We start from the raw sequence: 6,000 nt of genomic DNA, 5'->3' as shown, positions 1-6,000 counted from the left end.
TGAGCCCCCCGTGGTGCCCCCCGTGCGTCCCGGTTGCGCGCGCGCGCGCTGCACCCCACTACCCAGTCTTCCCGCGGGCCCCACCCATTTCGGTTCTGCACACCGTGTGGGCCTCTCCCCTGCTCGTTCCTGGCCTCTGCACCCTCTCCCCTCCCGCCGTCCTCTCCCTGTCTTCGTGCACCCCTCCTCGGCCTTCCAGGGGGCCCCCAAAAAAACTCCAGGCTTGGCACTCCAGGAGGAGGGAGACGGGCAAGCGAGCGAGAAGGGTGGGGTGGGGAGATTCCTGGCGGGGGGCTGCTGCTGGCCCTCAGTGCACCGCCCCTTCCCTTCCAGGGGCGGCGCTTGCCCCTCCAGCCCCCCCAAACACCCCACACCCCACTCCCAAACCCGTCCGGGCGGGCGGGCGGGCGCGGGCCCCCGCCCCAGCGCCTGGCCAGGCGCCAGCAGCCTGAGGAATGTGGTGGTTGGAGCCGGTGACTAATTCAGACCAGAGCTCGGGGAGGAGTAGAGGGGCAAAGGGGAGGAGGAAGGGGCTGGGGGCGCGACGTGGGGCAGCCGTCGGACCCCTCTGCCTCCGTGGAGCGGTGCTCGTGGGCTGGAGCGGCGAGGGGTCTTGGGGGGCCTCAGAGGTGCCAGCTGAGCCCGGTTATGTAAGGCCTGTGTTCTGCCAGGAGGGCCCTGGATATGGGGGTGCAGCCTCAATGTCCGCTGGCCAGGAGGGGCACGTGGGTGGACCCAGAGCAGGGCTTTCCACCCCCTCTCCCCATGGATCTGAGCGTCTATCAGGGGTCCTCAAACTTTTTAAACAGGGGGCCAGTTCACTGTCCCTCAGACCATTGGAGGGTCTGACTATAGTAAAAACAAAACTTAGGAACGAATTCTTATGCACACTGCATAGATCTTATTTTGCAATGAAGAAACAAAACAATATGTGGCCCGCGGGCCATAGTTTGAAGACCACTGGCTGCTGCGGGTAGTCCCTCTCAGCGTCTGGCCACTCCTGGTGTGCCCGGTGGCTACCACCAGTATGCCCCCTTGCAATAGGGTGTGGTTCTGGGGGTACCCCTCAGGGAATCTCCCACCCTGCTGTAGAGTGCCTGGATTATGGAAATGTCGGGGCATCTCCTCTCAGGATAGTCTTTAGAGTTGTCAGAGGAAAAGGGGGTGCAAAGGCTAGTGATGGGTTCTGGGCCTGAGCTGTCTTCTTTGGGGATCTCCTGCCCTTCTCTGCACAGACCAATACATGATGTATTGTAGCTGGTTTTTGGGGTGCAGAGTGATGCCTGGGAGAGCTGTAGCTGACTGGTGTAAGTGAGGAGTGGTTGGAAGGAGAGATGGATAATGTCCGTGGGGTTTCATTGAGGACAGTCAGTACAAGGATCAGGAACTTGAATGCAGGGACCAGGTTTGATCCCCGGCACCCCAAAGGATCCCTGGAGCCCTTCTAGGATTGAGCCTTGAGAGTAAGCTGAGCTGTGATGGGTGTGTCCCCAAAACCAAAACCAAAAAAAAAAAAATAAAAAAGTTATGTCTTAGAAGGCGTTTTCAGGGGCCCGGAAAGATAGCACAGCGGTGTTTGCCTTGCAAGCAGCCAATCCAGGACCAAAGGTGGTTGGTTCGAATCCTGGTGTCCCATATGGTCCCCCGTGCCTGCCAGGAGTTATTTCTGAGCAGACAGCCAGGAGTAACCCCTGAGCACCACCGGGTGTGGCCCAAAAAATACCAAAAAAAAAAAAAAAAAAAAAAAAGAAAAAAAAGAAGGCGTTTTCAGGCCTTACACTATGCTGGGTTGAAATAGGAGTTCAAGGGACCAGAGTGATATAGCACAGTGTGTAGGGCATTTATTTGCCTTGCATATGGTTGACTTGGGTTCAATCCCCGGCCCCCCAAGCCTGCCAGGAACAATTTCTGATTGCAGAGCCAGGAGTAATCACTGAGTACTGCTGGTTGTGGCCCAAAAACATAAAAATAAAAAATAAAAAAAAATAAATTGGTGTTTACTTATGGCCCCTCCTGAGCACAGTCTTGTGTGGCCCCAATCCTCTCCCGGAATAAATAAATCAGGGGTGCAGACTTGGGGCTTTCCTTGTTCCCCCTTTTCCCCCAGAGAACCCCTTTGGGGCAGGGTATGGCCCTGACTTCCTTTCATGAGCCCAAGGGGGAAGCTTCCTTATCCAGCACATAGGCTGGGCTTGATTTTGGGGGCTGGGTCGGTCTCCCCATGTTGGAGGGTGATTTTAAGAGACCCTTAGGCTTGAGGGCCTTGCCCGCTCTGAGGGTACTCCAGGGGTACAGTGTGGAGGGACTGAAGTTTGGAATGGAGGGTCTTGAAGACCTGAAAGGGTCATGTGTGGGTTCATGGGTCATGGGACACCCAGGGATATGGATCACATGCACTTCATGTTACCCGTGTGAGAGCCCCCCCCCCCCCAGATATTTCTGGGGTCTTGGCCTTCTGCAAGACTCCCAAAGCCAGACACTACTAACAAGAACTGAAGGCCCAGACCCCAAGGGTGACCGATTTTGGGTGTGAGACATGGGGGACCCCTTTGGATGGAGAACAGTATGGAGTGAGTGAGGGCTGCCCTGGGGCCCCTTGGTGGAGGTGTCTTTGGGGGCCCCCCAGGTGAAATTCTTTTGCTCCACTTGGCCTTGGCTGGCCAGCCCTGGCAGAGCACGCGGCTGGAGCCTGAGGAGCTGGTTTGAGGGGTTGAGGCAAAGCTGTGAGGGCGGAGGGGTGTGTGGGCCCTGGGTGTGGTCACCGCCTCCCTCAGAACTTGGGAACCGCCTGGGGACAGCAGCGAGGCCAAACTGGGAGAGCCCGTCCAGCTGCTGCCGGGAACGCTCCCCTCTGCTCCCCTCTGCACCCCGCTTCTCCCCACAACTGCTGCTAAGTGCTGTGTGCACGAGGGCCTGAGTGTGGGTTGTGGCCTGTGGAAGGGACTGGACCGAACTCTCAGTGGGCAGCGCCATTGGCCTATATCTGGGTCCTCTTTGTCCCCACCTTTCCCCGTGTTTGGCTTTTCCTGGGCTCCATCTGACCCTCCTCTCCTTCTGTCTGGCCTTTTGATTCTGGGTGTGCCCCCGGAGAATGTGGGGGTACAGGTGGGCGAACCTTGGTGCATGCACTTGAATCTGGACTGAAATCTCCCTCCCTTTTAGCCTTACTTGGCCACCAGGAGTTTTTCTGGGCTAAGGTGACTCTTGGGCTTTTGGTCTTACAAAATTTTTTTTTTTTGGGTTACACCCTGCGGCACTTAGGGGTTACTCCTGGCTCTGTGCTCAGAAATCGCTCCTGGCAAGCACTGGGGACCATGTGGGATGCTGGGAATCAAATCCAGGTCCGTCCTGGATCGGCTGCATGCAAGACACACACCCTAGTACTGTGCTATTTCTCCGGCCCCACAAATATTTTTGGTGTGTTTTTGGGCCACAGCTGGCAGTGCTTAGTTGTTACTTCTGGCTCAGGAATCACTCCTGGTGGTGATTGGGGGATTATATAGGATGTGGAAGAAGATCAAACCTGGGTCGGCCTTGTATAAAGGCCTGTTGAGCTATCTATCTCCCTGGCTCCTGATTTTGGATTTTTGAATTTTTTGTTAACTTTTGGGCTACACCGGGCAGTGTTCAGGGTTATTCCTGACTCTGTGCTCAGGAGTCACTGCTGGTAGGGCTGGGGTGGAGATTAAGCCCTCACATGACTTCTGCCTGTACTCTCTCACTGGCTCCCCCAATCTCTGTGGCTGAAGCTCTTCTTTTGAGCCAAGGGCCTGTGGGTCTCTGTGTCACAAGATGGGGTGGGTGTGTTGCCATTCTGGCTGGGCCAGAAGGTTCTCACAGATCATAGGGGCCTCCAGGAATTGCTACTGGGTCTGAGAGTGAACCGGGAAGGGTGGGAACTTTGCCTTTCTCGAAGCTTCTCCCAGGGGGCTGCAGGGGCTGTCGGGAAGGGCTGGAGGGAGCTCTTGGGACTGGAGTTGGGGCTCAGAGGCCCGAGAGGGGTGAGGCCAAGCCAGGGCTGTGCACATGGCTGGCCACGGCTGGCCAGGGAGGGGCATCCTGCCTGGTCCCGGGGGTGGGGGGTAGAGGAGGTTCTAGGGGAAGGGGAAGTGCCTGGAGTTTGGAACTCTGATTCCTGGCTGAGCTGAGGGGCAGTGGGGGATCGGCCCGGCCCTGGGTGTATGCATTAGCTGGACCTGGCTGCAAAGCTTGGCAGCAGCCAGAGGTGCCCTCTTCCCTTTGGGCATTCTATACCCTTCTCCCCCACCTCTTTTCAGTCCCAGACTTGTCCTATTTGTGACGTGAGGTGTGGGGATTCCCCCCTGGAGAATGTTCCACTGCCAAGGGAAGGAAGGATCTTGCCCATCCTGCAGGAAGAGAAACATGGAGGTCGGAGGCTTGGGGAGTTCCCTGGGGTGAGGACAGACACTAGGCATGGCCAGACATGGAGAAAGGCAACAGGAAAGAGCCCCAGAAGCCACTCACTGGCCAAGTTGGGGGCTGTGCTTTAAGCGGAGGTTCAGGAGGGAATCCCTCTGGTATGAACCCCCAATTCTGCAGACCCCCAGACCTATGAGAAAAACATCTCCACTGCTTGATGTGGCTGGGGGACAGCCGAGGGCTGAGGATGGTCTAGTGGCCCCTGTACTCCACCCCAGGACTGTAGGTGGGGCCAAGGAGTGAGGCAGGTACAGTGGGCATGAGGGAGGTGCTGCCCTATGGATGGGGTGGCTCCCCCCCATGGCAGGGCACCTGCTGCCGAGGCAGGTGTGGAGAGCTGTGAAAGGCAGGACTGAGAGGAGGGGAGAGTGAGTGAGTGAGTGTGTGTGTGTGTGTGTGTGTGTGTGTGTATGTGTGTGTGTGTGTGCGTGTGCGTGCGCGTGCGTGCGCCTAGCTATGTGAGCACACATGGGGCATATGTGAATGTATGTATATGTATGATCTTTGTGAGCGCACATACGGGGTGTGTGTCCTTGTCTCTGTGAGTACACACAGGGTGTATGTGTTTCTCTCCTCTTCTACACTTCGCATGATCTTATCTATTACTTTTAATTTTGGGGGGGAATCACACCTAGTGACACTCAGAGGTTACCTCTGACTGAGGATTGAAACCAGGTCAACCATGTACAACCCACTGTACTATCTATCTGGCCCCCCTGTTTTCTTTTTAATTTAATTTGTTTTGGATTTGGAGCCAGAGCTGTCAGTGCTCAGGGCTTACTCTTTGACTCTGCACTCAGTGATCACTCCTGACAGTGCTCAGGGGACCATAGGGGTGCAAACAATCGAACTGGGGTTGGCTGTGTGCAAGGCTAGAGCCCTCCCCACTGTGCTATGGCTCCACCCACTGATCCTCCCTTTCTGGTTTACCTGAATATGCTCCCTTGGGGGTTGGCCAGCAGGTTCTGGACCTGAGGCCAGTTTAAACTGCAGATCCTGAGTTCTGCCTGGGTCCATAGAGGGGGACAGAGGCCTGGAACTGTGGAAGTGAAGGACCTAGTGTGCAGGTGCTGGAAGAGAAATCAGCCCCGACTTTCTCCTGGTGCCTGCTCAGTCCAGAGGGACAATCCTCTGGTCTTCTCCTGGTGGGCCCAAGAGCAGCTTCTGGTAAGCCTGGTTCTGGGCAGCCAAGGACTTCTGGCCCCTGGGGCATCTGCTGAAATGGGCCCCATTCGTCAAGGTCCCCTAGATCCTGGCTTCATGGCCCCAAGCCAGAAAATGCAACTGGCATATTGGCCAGGGAGATGGGACTGCTTCCTGTACCTGCTGTGTTGAGGTCTCTCCCCTGTAGATCTCCCTCCTGGTTTTGGGGCACCAGTTGGTGTGTCCCTGGCTGGCTGGTTCTCTCCCTGCATCCCTGCAGCTCTGTTTTCTGAGTCTCTCCCTGTATCTTTCTCTTTAGGGTCAGGCATGTCCCTGGCTGGCTGGTTATTAGATCTTTTAGGATCTCTTAGTGTCTTCCTCCCTATCGGGAAGCCTAGTCCTTGCAGTGTGGGGTCC

General features: G+C 56.3%; 1 protein-coding gene across 3 annotated transcripts in view; it reads left to right on the top strand.

Annotated features, from left to right (window-relative positions):
• Positions 1 to 6,000, top strand: part of AHNAK (AHNAK nucleoprotein) — a 30,492-nt gene that overhangs the window by 479 nt on the left and 24,013 nt on the right. The gene's annotated exons all lie outside the window — the stretch shown is intronic.

This window comes from Suncus etruscus, chromosome 9, assembly GCF_024139225.1.
Source record: "Suncus etruscus isolate mSunEtr1 chromosome 9, mSunEtr1.pri.cur, whole genome shotgun sequence".
NCBI lineage: Eukaryota > Metazoa > Chordata > Mammalia > Eulipotyphla > Soricidae > Suncus > Suncus etruscus.
The sequence above is the reverse complement of the archived record's forward strand: the minus strand, read 5'-3'. Positions and strand labels throughout refer to the sequence as shown.